This window comes from Ranitomeya variabilis, chromosome 2, assembly GCF_051348905.1.
Source record: "Ranitomeya variabilis isolate aRanVar5 chromosome 2, aRanVar5.hap1, whole genome shotgun sequence".
NCBI lineage: Eukaryota > Metazoa > Chordata > Amphibia > Anura > Dendrobatidae > Ranitomeya > Ranitomeya variabilis.
The window spans coordinates 206,360,994-206,377,006 of record NC_135233.1 but is presented as its reverse complement, the minus strand read 5'-3'; the positions used below and the strand labels follow the sequence as shown (position 1 = coordinate 206,377,006).

General features: G+C 51.7%; 1 protein-coding gene across 1 annotated transcript in view; it reads right to left on the bottom strand.

Moving 5' to 3' along the window:
* Positions 1-13,348, bottom strand: part of TMEM138 (transmembrane protein 138) — a 36,883-nt gene extending 23,535 nt beyond the window's left edge. Inside the window, exon 1 of the mRNA XM_077283499.1 lies at positions 13,211-13,348. The gene's annotated coding sequence lies outside the window, so the exon portion shown is untranslated. The remainder of the gene's footprint in view (positions 1-13,210) is intronic.
* Between the last annotated feature and the right edge of the window lie 2,665 nt (positions 13,349-16,013).

Below are 16,013 nucleotides of genomic sequence, written 5' to 3'. Positions count from 1 at the left end.
ATGCACACTGAAGGGTTTTGTTGCCTCTTAGTCCTCCACAGGGTGGGCTACACAGAACATTATTTTCACTATATACTGAAGTGCTGGAGTATTGCAGTATATTGTGCAAGCTTCATGCCCCCTGCGACCAAATAAATGAAAAGTAATTTTATAAAGTTTTTTTTTTTTTTTTTTAAATAGAACCCCCTTCCAAAAAAATAAACATAAATAAGTAAATAAATTACAATCATCCATCATTTCCCAAAAGCAAAAATATTATTCCCTACTCCCATATCAGCAGTGTAATGGAGTTAAATACCTACCGATCGCCATCTTTTCCGGGTTCCAGAGCTGCCCCCATCCTCTTCTGAACCACGTGACAAATAGTCACACCGGCCGACTCACACCGTGTCCTCTTTGTGGGGCAGTAGTTCCACTCACACTGAGAAAGCGATTTTCAGTCCTCACAGAAGACACGGCATGAGCCAGCTGGTCTAAATACTGGTCACGTGGCTCAGAAGAGGACCAGGGTCGGCGATAGGATCCGGAGAAGAGGGACTGGGGTAGGCGGCGGGATCAGAAGGGGACAGGGTTCGGCGCTGGGATCCAGAGAAGAGGACGGGGGTCGGTGGCGGGATCAGGAGAAGAGGATGGGGGTCGGCGGCGGTAATAGAAGGGGACAGGGGTCAGAGGCAGGATCAGGAGGAGACAGTAGTCGGCAGCGGTAATAGAAGGGGACGGGGGTCGGTGGCGGAATCAGGAGGAGACGGGGGTCGGCGGCGGTAATAGGAGAAGGGGACGGGGGTCGGAGGTGGGATCAGGAGAAGGGGACGGGGGTCGACAGCGGTTATAGAAGGGGATGGGGTTGGTGGCGGGATCAGTTGAAGGGGATGGGGGTTGGCTACAGGATCAGGAGAAGGGGACGGGGGTTGGCGACGGGATGAGGAGAAGGGGACGGGAGCAGAGGCGGGATCAGGAAAAGGGGACGGGGCTCGGTGGTGGTAATAGAAGGGGACTGGGGTCGGCAGTGGGATCAAGAGAAGGGGACAGGAGTAGACGGTGGTAATAGAAGGGGATGGAGTTCGGTGGCGGGATCAGGAGTTGGGGACAGGGTTGGCGGCGGGATCAGAAGTAGGAGACGGGAGCAGAGGCGGGATCAGGAGAAAAGAACGGGATCAGAGGCGGGATCAGGAGAAGGGAACGGGAGCAGAGGCGGGATCAGGAGAAGGGGACGGGGTTGGCTACAGTAACAGAATGGGAAGGTCGTCGGCAGCGGATCAGGAGAAGGGGACGGGTCGGCAGCGGGATAAGGAGAAGGGATCAAGAGTTGGGGACGGGGTTGGCGGCGGGATGAGAAGAAGGGGACGGGAGCAGAGGTGGGATCAGGAGAAGGGGACGGGTCGGCTACAGTAACAGAATGGGAAGGTGGTCGGCAGCGGGATCAGGAGAAGGGGACGGGGGCGGGATCAGGAGAAGGGGACAGGAGCAGAGGCGGGATCAGAAGAAGGGAGCAGAGGCGGGATCAGGAGAAGGGGACGGGGGTCGGAGGCGGGATCAGGAGTTGGAGACGGGGTTGGCGGGGGGATCAGAAGAAGGGGACGGGAGCAGAGGCAGGATCAGGAGAAGGGGACGGGAGGAGAGGCGGGATCAGGAGAAGGGGACGGGGTCAGCTACAGTAACAGAATGGGAAGGTGGTCGGCAGCGGGATCAGGAGAAGGGGTCAGCAGTGGGATCAGGAGAAGGGGACGGGGGTCGGCAGCGGGATCAGGAGAAGGGGTCAGCAGCAGGATCAGGAGAAGGGGACGGGGGTCGGAGGCGGGATCAGGAGTTGGAGACGGGGTTGGCGGGGGGATCAGAAGAAGGGGACGGGAGCAGAGGCAGGATCAGGAGAAGGGGACGGGAGGAGAGGCGGGATCAGGAGAAGGGGACGGGGTCAGCTACAGTAACAGAATGGGAAGGTGGTCGGCAGCGGGATCAGGAGAAGGGGTCAGCAGTGGGATCAGGAGAAGGGGACGGGGGTCGGCAGCGGGATCAGGAGAAGGGGTCAGCAGCAGGATCAGGAGAAGGGGACGGGGGTCGGCAGCGGGATCAGGAGAAGGGGTCAGCAGCGGGATCAGGAGAAGGGGACGGGGGTCAGAGGCGGGATCACGAGTTGGGGACGGGGTTGGCGGCGGGATCAGAAGAAGGGGACGGGAGCAGAGGCGGGACCAGGAGAAGGGGACGGGTCGGCTACAGTAACAGAATGGGACGGGGGTCGGCAGCGGGATCAGGAGAAGGGGACGGGGGTCGGAGGCGGGATCAGGAGATAGGGTCGGCAGCGGTAATAGAAGGGGATGGGATTCGGCGGCGGGATCAGGAGTTGGGGATGGGGTAGGCGGCGGGATCAGAAGAAGGGAGCAGAGGCGGGATCAGGAGAAGGGGACGAGAGCAGAGGCGGGATCAGAAGGGGACGGGAACTGAGGCGGGATCAGAAGGAGGGGACGGGTGCAGAAGTGGGATCAGAAGAAGGGGACGGGAGCAGAGGTGGAATCAGGAGAAGGTGACAAGGTCGGCTACAATAACAGAATGGAAGGTGGTCGGCAGCGGGATCAGGAGAAGGGGACGGGGGTAGGAGGCGGGATCAGGAGAAGGGGACGGGGCTCGGTGGTGGTAATAGGAAAAGAGGACTGGGGTCGGCAGCGGGATCAAGAGAAGGAGACGGGAGTCGGCGGTGGTAATAGAAGGGGACAGGAGCAGAGGCGGGATCAGAGAAGGGAACGGGAGCAGAGGCAGAATCAGAAGAAGGGGACGGGAGCAGATGCGGGATCAAAAGAGGACAGGAGCAGAGGCGGGATCAGGAGAAGGGGACGGGTCGGCTACAGTAACAGAATGGAAAGGTGGTCGCCAGCGGTATCAGGAGAAGGGGACAGGGGTCAGAGGCGGGATCAGGAGATGGGTCGGCGGCGTTAATAGAAGAAGGGGATGGGGTTCGGTGGCGGGATCAGGAGTTGGGGATGCAGTTGGCGGCGGGATCAGAAGAAGGGGACGGGAGCAGAGGTGGGATCAGGAGAAGGGAGCAGAGGCGGGATCAGGAGAAAAGAACGGGAGCATAGGCGGGATCAGGAGAAGGGAACGGGAGCAGAGGCAGGATCAGGAGAAAAGAACGGGAGCATAGACGGGATCAGGAGAAGGGGACGGGGGTCGGAGGCGGGATCAGGAGTTGGGGACGGGGTTGGCGGCGGGATCAGAAGAAGGGGACGGGAGCAGAGGCAGGATCAGGAGAAGGGGACGGGAGGAGAGGCAGGATCAGGAGAAGGGGACGGGGTCAGCTACAGTAACAGAATGGGAAGGTGGTCGGCAGCGGGATCAGGAGAAGGGGTCAGCAGCGGGATCAGGAGAAGGGGACGGGGGTCGGCAGCGGGATCAGGAGAAGGGGTCAGCAGCGGGATCAGGAGAAGGGGACGGGGGTCGGCAGCGGGATCAGGAGAAGGGGTCAGCAGCGGGATCAGGAGAAGGGGACGGGGGTCGGAGGCGGGATCACGAGTTGGGGACGGGGTTGGCGGCGGGATCAGAAGAAGGGGACGGGAGCAGAGGCGGGACCAGGAGAAGGGGACGGGTCGGCTACAGTAACAGAATGGGACGGGGGTCGGCAGCGGGATCAGGAGAAGGGGACGGGGGTCGGAGGCGGGATCAGGAGATAGGGTCGGCAGCGGTAATAGAAGGGGATGGGATTCGGCGGCGGGATCAGGAGTTGGGGATGGGGTAGGCGGCGGGATCAGAAGAAGGGGGAGGGGAGCAGAGGCGGGATCAGAAGAAGGGAGCAGAGGCGGGATCAGGAGAAGGGGACGAGAGCAGAGGCGGGATCAGAAGGGGACGGGAACTGAGGCGGGATCAGAAGGAGGGGACGGGTGCAGAGGTGGGATCAGAAGAAGGGGACGGGAGCAGAGGCGGAATCAGGAGAAGGTGACAAGGTCGGCTACAATAACAGAATGGAAGGTGGTCGGCAGCGGGATCAGGAGAAGGGGACGGGGGTAGGAGGCGGGATCAGGAGAAGGGGACGGGGCTCGGTGGTGGTAATAGGAAAAAAGGACTGGGGTCGGTAGCGGGTAATAGAAGGGGACAGGAGCAGAGGCGGGATCAGAGAAGGGAACGGGAGCAGAGGCAGAATCAGAAGAAGGGGACGGGAGCAGATGCGGGATCAAAAGAGGACAGGAGCAGAGGCGGGATCAGGAGAAGGGGACGGGTCGGCTACAGTAACAGAATGGAAAGGTGGTCGCCAGCGGTATCAGGAGAAGGGGACAGGGGTCAGAGGCGGGATCAGGAGATGGGTCGGCGGCGTTAATAGAAGAAGGGGATGGGGTTCGGTGGCGGGATCAGGAGTTGGGGATGCAGTTGGCGGCGGGATCAGAAGAAGGGGACGGGAGCAGAGGTGGGATCAGGAGAAGGGAGCAGAGGCGGGATCAGGAGAAAAGAACGGGAGCATAGGCGGGATCAGGAGAAGGGAACGGGAGCAGAGGCGGGATCAGGAGAAGGGGACGGGATCAGAAGAAGGGGACGGGAGCAGAAGAAGGGGACGGGAGCAGAGGCGGGATCAGAAGAAGGGGACGGGGTTGGCTACAGTAACAGAATGGGAAGGTGTTCGGCAGCGGGATCAGGAGAAGGGGACGGGGGTCGGCAGCGGGATCAGGAGAAGGGGACGGGGGTCGGAGGTGGTAATAGAAGGGGATGGGGTTCGGCGGCGGGATCAGGAGTTGGGGACGGGGTTGGCGGCGGGATCAGGAGTTGGGGACGGGGTTGGCGGCGGGATCAGAAGAAGGGGACGGGAACAGAGGCGGGATCAGAAGAAGGGAGCAGAGGCGGGATCAGGAGAAGGGGACGAGAGCAGAGGCGGGATCAGAGGAAGGGGACGGGTGCAGAGGCGGGATCAGAGGAAGGGGACGGGAGCAGAGGCGGAATCAGGAGAAGGTGACGAGGTCAGCTACAATAACAGAATGGAAGGTGGTCAGCAGCTAAGGTAATAGAATGGGAAGGTGGTCGGCAGCGGGATCAAGAGAAGGGGATGGGGGTCGGCGGCAGTAATAGAAGGGGACAGGGGTCGGAGGAGGGATCAGGAGAAGGGGGTCGACGGCGGTAATAGAAGGGGATGGGGTTCGGCGGCGAGATCAGGAGAAGAGGACAGGAGCAGAGGCGGGATCAGGAGAAGGGGACGGAAGCAGAGGCGGGATCAGGAGAAGGGGACGGGAGCAGAGGCGGGATCAGGAGAAGGGGACGGGAGCAGAGGCGGGATCAGGAGAAGGGGACGGAAGCAGAGGCGGGATCAGGAGAAGGAGGCGGGATCAGGAGAAGGGGACGGGAGCAGAGGCGGGATCAGGAGAAGGGGACGGGAGCAGAGGCGGGATCAGGAGAAGGGGACGGGAGCAGAGGCGGGATCAGGAGAAGGGGAAAGGGTTGGCTACAGTAAGAGAATGGGAAGGTGGTCGGCAGCGGGATCAGGAGAAGAGGATGGGGGTCGGAGAAGACGGTGATCAATAGGTATTTACAGGGATCTTGTGACACCATTGACTGCGGCATGGAGGTGAGCGGTGGTGACGCCGTTACGAGCCTGCACACTGCCGAGACGCCTGCATAGGTAACTTATTCTTAAGACATGACATGTGCACGCGTCTTAGCTAATGTTTGGAGTCATAAAGTTGTCCGCATCGCTCACCTCCAACAACATTTATAAGGGACTAGCTGTACTACCCGGCTTCGCCCGGGTTAATGACTGCTGTTAGCAAAATAGAATGTGTTAACAAAAATTTATTCTGCACACAAAAACCACAAAACAAATAGATAGAAATGTAATTATTAAAAGGCAAAAACTAAGCAAATAGAAGCATTTCACAACATATATTAGCTTTGTTATACTGAGAATGTCTTTGTTGCCTATATTAACCAATCAGAGCTCAGGTTAATTAACTGTAGCAAAATAGAAGCTGAGCTGTGATTGGTTGCTATTGGCAGCCTGATAAATCCCCAGCCAACAGGAAGCCCTCCCCCCTGGCAGTATATATTAGCTCACACATACACATAATAGACAGGTCATGTGACTGACAGCTGCCGTATTTCCTATATGGTACATTTGTTGCTCTTGTAGTTTGCTTATTAATCAGATTTTTATTTTTGAAGGATAATACCAGACTTGTGTGTGTTTTAGGGCGAGTTTCATGTGTCAAGTTGTGTGTGTTGAGTTGCGTGTGGCGACATGCATGTAGCGACTTTTGTGAGATGAGTTTTGTGTGGCGACATGCGTGTAGCAACATTTTGTGTGTTGAGTTGCATGTGACAGGTTAGTGTAGCAAGTTGTGTGCAGCAAGATTTGTGCATGGCGAGTTTTGCGCATGGCGAGTTTTATGTGTGGTGCATTTTGAGTATGTGCAAGTTTTGTGTGAGGCAACTTTTGCATGTGGTGCAACTTTTGTACATGTGGCAATTTTTCTGTGTGTGCAAGTTTTGCATGAGGTGAGTTTTCCATGAGGTGAGTTTTGCACGTGTGGCGAGTTTTGCGTGAGCCTAGTTTTGCATATGGCGAGTTTTGCATGTAGCGAGTTTTGAATGTAGCGAGTTTTGAGTGGTGACTTTTGTGTTTCGACTTTTATGTGGCGAGGTTGGTGTGTGTGTGTGGTGAAATGTGTGCTGAGGGTGGTATATGTGTTCAAGCACGTGGTAGTGTGTGGCGCATTTTGTGTTTGTGTTCATATCCCCGTGTGTGGTGAGTATCCCATGTCGGGGCCCCACCTTAGCAGCTGTACGGTATATACTCTTTGTCGCCATCGCTCTCATTCTTTAAGTCCTCATTGTTCACATCTGGCAGCTGTCAATTTTCCTCCAACACTTTTCCCTTCACTTTTTCCCCATTATGTAGATAGGAGCAAAATTGTTTGGTGAATTGGAACGCGCGGGGTTAAAATTTCACCTCACAACATAGCCTATGACGCTCTCGGGGTCCAGACGTGTGACTGTGCAAAATTTTGTGGCTGTAGCTGCGACGGTACAGATGCCAATCCCGGACATACACACATACATACATACACACATTCAGCTTTATATATTAGATATACCTGTATGTAATCTCCTGTATATAGTATATACCTGTGTGTCATCTCACCTATATATAGTATATATCTGTGTGTCATCTCCTGTATATAGTATATACCTGTATGTCATCTCCTCCTATACATAGCATATACCTGTGTCATCTCCTCCTGTATATACTATATACCTGTAGGTAATCTGCTCCTGTATATAGTATATACCTGTGTGTCATCTCCTCCTGTATATAGTATATACCTGTATGTCATCTCCTCCTGTATGTAGTATGTACCTGTATGTCATCTCCTCCTCTATATAGTATATACCTGTGTGTCATCTCTCCTGTATATAGTATATATCTGTGTGTCATCTCCTCCTGTATATAGTATATACCTGTGTGTCATCTCCCCTGTAAATAGTATATACCTGTGTGTCATCTCCTGTATATAGTATATAGCTGTATGCCATCTCCTCCTGTATTAGCCCTCGTTCACACGTTATTTGGTCAGTATTTTTACCTCAGTATTTGTAAGCTAAAATGGCAGCCTGATAAATCCCCAGCCAACAGTAAGCCCACCCCCTGGCAGTATATATTAGCTCACACATACACATAATAGACTGGTCATGTGACTGACAGCTGCCGGATTCCTATATGGTACATTTGTTGCTCTTGTAGTTTGTCTGCTTATTAATCAGATTTTTATTTTTGAAGGATACCAGACTTGTGTGTGTTTTAGGGCGAGTTTCGTGTGTCAAGTTGTGTGTGTTGAGTTGCGTGTGGCGACATGCATGTAGGGACTTTTGTGAGATGAGTTTTGTGTGGCGACATGCGTGTAGCAACTTTTTGTGTGTCGAGTTGCATGTGACAGGTTAGTGTAGCAAGTTGTGTGCAGCAAGTTTTGCGCATGGCGAGTTTTGCGCGTGGCGAGTTTTATGTGTGGTGCCTTTTGAGTATGTGCAAGTTTTGTGTGAGGCAACTTTTGCATGTGTTGCAACTTTTGTGCATGTGGCAATTTTTCTGCGTGTGGCAATTTTTCTGCGTGTGCAAGTTTTGCGTGTGGCGAGTTTTGCACGTGTGGCGAGTTTTGCATGTGGAGAGTTTTGCGCGTGGCGAGTTTTGAGCGGCGACTTTTGTGTTTCTACTTTTATGTGGCGAGGTTGGTGTATGTGTGGTGAAATGTGCACTGAGGGTGGTATATGTGTTCGAGCACGTGGTAGTGTGTGGCGCATTTTGTGTGTGTGTTCATATCCCCGTGGTGGTGTGGTGATTATCCCATGTTGGGGCCCCACCTTAGCAACTGTACAGTATATACTCTTTGGTGCCATCGCTGTCATTCTTTAAGTCCCCCTTGTTCACATCTGGCAGCTGTTAAAGGGAAGGTGCCATCAAAAAAATTTTTTTTACAGAAATTGTAAAAATGTAGAGAATTAATGTTTACATTTTCTTAAAAAATATTATCATTTGTTTATAATTTAGTAAAATATGAAAAATAATTTGAAAAGTTTTGGAATTTCCACTTTTAAACACTAGGGGGAGCAGCTGCTGAAATTTCAGAAAAACCTCGTGTACAACTAGCTCACATTACAGCACTGCAGTAATTATGGGCGGAGTCTGCTGACGTGTGTGTGATGTCTCCTCTCCTTCCCTTCTGGGTGTCTGCTAAGGGATAAGAGAGGATGATATTCAGGAACCCAGTGAGCAGCCATTTTGTTGGTGACTGCAGAGTAAGGCTGCCGTCACACTAGCAGTATTTGGTCAGTATTTTACCTCAGTATTTGTAAGCCAAAACCAGGAGTCGAACAATTAGAGAAGTATATAACAGAAACATATGCACCACTTCTGTATTTATCACCCACTCATGGTTTTGGCTTACAAATACTGAGGTAAAATACTGACCAAATACTGATCGTGTGACGGCAGCCTTAGGCTACTTGCACACTAGCGTTGTTGGCTGTACGTCGCAATTCGTCGTTTAGGAGAAAAAACACATCCTGCAAAGTTGTCTGCAGGATGCGTTTTTTCCCCATAGACTTACATTTCCGACGCGTTGTGACGTATGCGATGGTTGCGTCCTGTTTTGGCGGACCACCGCCACAAATAAAACATTACATGTAACTTTTTTTGTGCGTCGAGTCCGCCATTTTCGATCGTGCATGCGCAGCCGAAACTCTGCCCCCTCCTCCCCAGACCTTACAATGGGGCAGCGGAAGCGTCGTAAGACTGCTTCCGCTGCCCACGTCGGGCATTTATTTCACAGCATGCGTCGGTATGTCGGCCCGACGCACTGCGACGGGCCCGTACCGATGATAGTGTGAAAGCAGCCTTACACTGACAAGTAGACAGTCACCGAGGATGGCAGGCAGCAAGGATTCTGGGAGATATGTGGTGGAGGGAGCAGGGTGACAGCAGCACAGAGTATTTCAGGAGAGCAGTGTGCTGGTCTATGGGGGGCACCATGTTCAGTGTGCGGAGCAGCCAGGGATTGTACATAGAGCACTGTCTTTTATACACATGGATGGACCGTCTGCTCCACAGAAATCCAGGAAACATTTCTGTGGATTGATGGCCTGTTCTGATCCAGACTTTGCATGCAGACCCCATTCCCCTCCTCAGATTCTGTCTTCTCCATCCTGTCCTGGCGATGTGTGAAAGCGAGGCGACAGGCGAAGTACGGGGTGACGCTGGGAAGGAAATGTAGCCATATAGTAACGATAAAAATGAGACCCCTCTCTTCAGCTGCCTCACCAGCCTTCCCCTGACTGCACCTAACTGAAGGTCATGCTGCCCCTCTATTACCCCAGACCCGTGTGCAGGTGCTCAGCCAGAACCACCATAGAATGGGTCTGCTTTCTGAAGATAATACTGCCATAGTGTTCTCACATAATACCGCCATATAGATCACACACAATACCATCAAATAGATCACACAATACTGTCATACAGTTCTCACATACCACCATATAGATCACACATAATACCGCCATATAGATCACACACAATACCATCAAATAGATCACACAATACTGTCATACAGTTCTCACATACCACCATATAGATCACACATAATACCGCCATATAGATCACACACAATACCATCAAATAGATCACACAATACTGTCATACAGTTCTCACATACCACCATATAGATCACACATAATACCGCCATATAGATCACACACAATACCATCAAATAGATCACACAATACTGTCATACAGTTCTCACATACCACCATATAGATCACACATAATACCGCCATATAGATCACACACAATACCATCAAATAGATCACACAATACTGTCATACAGTTCTCACATACCACCATATAGATCACACATAATACCGCCATATAGATCACACACAATACCATCAAATAGATCACACAATACTGTCATACAGTTCTCACATACCACCATATAGATCACACAATACCGCCAGTGTTCTCACTTACCGCCATATAGATCACACATAATACTGCCAGTGTTCTCACATAATACCACCATATAGATCACACATAATGCTGCCAGTGTTCACATAATACCGCCATATAGATCACACACAATACCATCAAATAGATCACACAATACTGTCATACAGTTCTCACATACCACCATATAGATCACACAATACCGCCAGTGTTCTCACTTACCGCCATATAGATCACACATAATACTGCCAGTGTTCTCACATAATACCACCATATAGATCACACATAATGCTGCCAGTGTTCACATAATACCGCCATATAGATCACACACAATACCACCGTATAATTCTCACAATACTGATCAAGCATAATCACCACCATACAGATCACATAATACCGTCATATAGATCTCACATAATGCCATAATACAGCATGACCCCTGCAGCTCCTGTTATCGCACGCATTGAGTTGTGTGTGCAATGGGGAAAGATATGCAGGGGGGAGAGGAGTGCATAGGAGAGGATTAGATACACGGTTCACCAGACAGTATCACACAGGAGAGGATTAGATACACGGCTCAGACCGTATCACACAGGATAGGATTAGATACACGGCTCAGCACAGTATCACACAGGATAGGATTAGATACACGGCTCAGCACAGTATCACACAGGATAGGATTAGATACACGGCTCAGCACAGTATCACACAGGATAGGATTAGATACACGGCTCAGCACAGTATCACACAGGATAGGATTAGATACACGGCTCAGCACAGTATCACACAGGAGAGGATTAGATACACGGCTCAGCAGTCAGTATCACACAGGAGAGGATTAGATACACGACTCAGCACAGTATCACACAGGATAGGATTAGATACACAGCTCAGCACAGTATCACACAGGATAGGATTAGATACACAGCTCAGCATTCAGTATCACACAGTATAGGATTAGATACACGGCTCAGCACAGTATCACACAGGATAGGATTAGATACACGGCTCAGCACAGTATCACACAGGATAGGATTAGATACACGGCTCAGCACAGTATCACACAGGATAGGATTAGATACACGGCTCAGCACAGTATCACACAGGATAGGATTAGATACACGGCTCAGCATTCAGTATCACACAGTATAGGATTAGATACACGGCTCAGCACAGTATCACACAGGATAGGATTAGATACACGGCTCAGCACAGTATCACACAGGATAGGATTAGATACACGGCTCAGCACAGTATCACACAGGAGAGGATTAGATACACGGCTCAGCAGTCAGTATCACACAGGAGAGGATTAGATACACGACTCAGCACAGTATCACACAGGATAGGATTAGATACACAGCTCAGCACAGTATCACACAGGATAGGATTAGATACACGGCTCAGCAGACAGTATCACACAATATAGGATTAGATACACGGCTCAGCACAGTATCACACAGGAGAGGATTAGGTACAGGGCACAGCAGACAGTATCATACAGGAGAGGATTAGATACATGGCTCAGCACAGTATAGTGATAGATACACGGTCTGATGTCCTTGATCAGTGGCTGCAGTGAGTCAGGGTCGGAGCAGCACAGAGCCTCCCCCTCCCCCCCCTGTTACCTCTCTGCAGCTCCTGATAGAGGACATCAGACCCCAGCACTTCACCCTCTCTAGCGATTCTAGAGATTAGAGCCAGGGCACCAGGCACCAGAGGACAGGGAACAGCCGACTGCTGACAGTGTGAGAGGAGAGGCAGCTGGAGCTGCCCCTCCAACAGCACAGCTCTCAGTCACAGTGGAGCTCACACACTGCGGGCTGAAGAAACATGGCGCCGACCTCCTGCCTCTGCTGTGATGTGGAGACAGCCCAGGGGGGCGTGGCCAGATCAGAGCAGGAGATAATGAGGTCGGCTCCCGACTGCTGAGTCCTATGCACAGAGCTGCCGTAAGTGCAGAGAGAAACTGTCGTGCTGGGACTCTTACACTCCTGCAAATCAAAATGGCGGCGCCCAGTGGCTGCAAAAATTATTAATAATAAAAAAGATATTAAGGTTAAAAAAAAAAAATTTGTATTAAAGATAATTGTTTCTATAAACAATCATTTTTAATACAAAAACAAAATTGCGGCACCTTTCCTTTAATTTGCCTCCAACACTTTTCCTTTCATTTTTTCCCCATTATGTAGATAGGGGCAAAATTGTTTGGTGACTTGGAAAGCGCGGGGTTAAAATTTCACCTCACAATATAGCTTTGACGCTCTCAGGGTCCAGACGTGTGACTGTGCAAAATTTTGTGCCTGTAGCTGCGACGCCTCCAACACTTTTCCTTTCACTTTTTCCCCATTATGTAGATAGGGGCAAAATTGTTTGGTGAATTGGAAAGCGCGGGGTTAAAATTTCACCTCACAACATAGCCTATGACGCTCTCGGGGTCCAGACGTGTGACTGTGCAAAATTTTGTGGCTGTAGCTGCTACGGTTCAGATGCCAATCCCGGACATACATACATACATACACACACACACACATTCAGCTTTATATATTAGATTAGGGAATCCATTGTTTGAGGTGAGAGCTTCTTGAAACAGGGGGCCATGTGCACAGGTATGACTGGTACTTGTAGTTCCACACCAGAAGAGTCTCAGACAGCTGAAATGTTAGTTAAAGGAGAAGTAATGGAGGCAGCAAGATACAGAAAGGCTGAGATACACACACACACAGTACGACACACACACACAGGATTACTTACCGGAGTCCGCTGGCCTGCTCTATCTATAGCGCTGCCGCCATGATCCTGGAGTGCCTGCTGCCATGACGACAGTTATCTGCTAGCAGAGGAGGGTAAATGCTAGACTGTATGGGCTCCTTCCAGTTATGATGTCATTTCCGGGGGCGTGTCCTGCCTTAGCGAAGGCAAGAATTGCCGGCGTGTGTCAGCCCCTGCTCCCGGGATCCAAGTCACAGGTCGGACTCCTCAGGGACAAACAGGAGTATTAACGGGATAATGTTTTCTTAGATTTTGGGGTGAGGGGGCCTGATACTTGGGGCTATCTAGTGGGATCTGGGAGCTTTGATGGGGTTAATGCACGCTCGTGGGGTCTGGTTGGGCCCCTAGGTGGGTTATTACATGCTTGACCGGACTCAAGTTAGTCTGCAGTTAGCTATTAGTTATTTAGATTTTCATGGATGATGAATTATACATAGAGTGGATATTGTTTGGGTAAAATTTTGTTCAGAACTTTGAGATGCTTATTTTGACTACTTGTGGTCCTGGGTTATTCACGTAAATCGCTTATTTATGTCGCATATAATCAAACGTACTCAATCGCACATAACTTCAATTTGAAAAGAGGTACCCTGGACCACTAGCACTCAAAATGACCAGCTCAATGTCCTGAACAATGTTTGCCCAAAAAAATGATCAACTCTACGTGTAGTTCAGAAGTTATTCACGTAAATCGCTTAGGTCACGCATAATCAAACGGACTCAATGGTACATAAGTTTGAGTGCTAGTGGTCCAGGGTACCTCTTTTCAAATTGAAGTTATGTGCGATTGAGTCCGTTTGATTATATGTGACATAAATAAGCGATTTACGTGAATAACCCAGGACCACAAGTAGTCAAAATAAGCATCTCAAAGTTCTGAACAAAATTTTACCCAAACAATATCCACTCTATGTATAATTCATCATCCATGAAAATCTAATAACTAACTGCAGACTAACTTGAGTCCGTTATATGCTTGTAAGGTCTTGTTGGGCCCCTAGGTGGGTTATTACATACTTGTGGGTGTCTTGTTGGGCCCTAGAGGGGTTAATGCACGCTTATAGGGTCTTGTTGGGCCCTGGGGGGGAAGGGGGAGATTAATGCATGCTTGTGGAGTCTGTTTGAGCCCTGGGGGGTGGAGTTAATGCACGCTTGCGGGGTATGGTTGGGCCCCGGGGGGGTTAATGCATGCTTCGGTCTGCATTATGCTTCTGGGGTCTGATTGGGCTCCCAGGGGGGGTGTAAATGCACACTTGTGGTGTCTGGTTGGGCTCCTGCGGGAGGGGGTTAATGCACACTCGTGGGATCTGGTTGGGCCTCAGGTGGAAGGGGAGATCATTGGACGCTTGCGGGGTCTGGTTGAACCCAAGAGGGCATTAATGCATTGTTGGGCCTCTGGGAGGGGGGGAGTTAATGCACTCTTGCGGGGTCTGGTTGGGCCCTGGGGGATTAATGCACGCTTCGGTCTGGTTGGGCTCCGAAGGGTGGTTAACGCACACTTGTGGGGTCTGGTTGGGCTCCGGGGGGTGTTAATGTATGATTGCCGGGTCTGGTTGCACCCTGGGGGGGGGTTAATGCACGCTTGTGAGGTCTGGTTGGGCTCCCAGGGTGGGGTTAATATATGATTGCCTGGTCTGGTTGCACCCTGGGGGGTTAATGCACACTTGTGGGGTCTGGTTGGTCCCTGGGGGGGGGAAGAAGGATTAATGCACGCCTGCAGGGCCTGGTTGCGCCCTGTGGGGAAGAGGGGGATTAATGCATGCTTGTGGGGTCTGGCTGGGCTCCCAGGGGAGTTAATACACGCATGTGAGGTCTGATTGGGCTCCCGGGGGGTGTAAATGCACACTTGTGTCTGGTTTGGCTCCTGTGAGGGGGGTTAATGCACACTTGTGGGCTCTGGTTGGGCTCCGGGTGGAAGGGGGGGATTATTGGACGCTCGCGGGGTCTGGTTGAACCCGAGGGGGAAGGGGGATTAATGCACAGTTGCAGTGTCTGTTTGGGCCTCGGGGGGGCACTCTTGCGGGGTCTGGTTGGGCCGTGGGGATTAGGGTATTCTTCGGTCTGGTTTGGCTCTGGTGGGGGGTTAATGCACGCTTGTGTTGTCTGATTGGGCTCCCGGGGGGGTTAACGCACACTTGTGGGGTCTGGTTGGGCCCTGAGGGAGGAAAGGAAGGAGGATTAATGCACGATTGCAGGGTCTGGTTGCGCCCTGGGGGTAGGGGGGATTAATGCATGCTTGTGGTGTCTGGTTCGGCTCCCGGGGGGTATTGCACACTTGTGGGGTCTGGTTGCGCCCTGGGGGGAAAGGGGGGGATTACTGCACACATGAGGGGCCTGGTTGGGCTCCCGGGAGGGTTACTGCACGATTATGGGGTCTGGTTGGACCCTGGGGGGGTTAGTGCACGCTTGCTGGGGCTGGTTGGGCCCGAGAGGTAAGGGGGGGATTTAATGCACACTTGCGGGGTCTGGTTGGGCCCCGGGGGGAGATAATGCACGCTTTGGTCTGGTTGGGCTCCTGTGGGGGGTTAACCCACACCTGTGGGGTCTGTTTGGGCTCCGGGGGGGATTAATGCACTCTTGTGGGGTCTCGGGCTCCCGTGGGGGTTAATGCACACTTGTGAGGTCTGGTTGGGCTCCCGGGGGGAGGAAAGGAAGGATTAATGCATGCCTGTGGGATCTGGTTGCGCCCCGGGGGGGGGGGGGGGGTGTTAATGCACGCTTCGGTCTGGTTGGGTTCCAGTAGGGGTTTGTTAATGCACCCTTGTGGGGTCTGATTGGGCTCCCG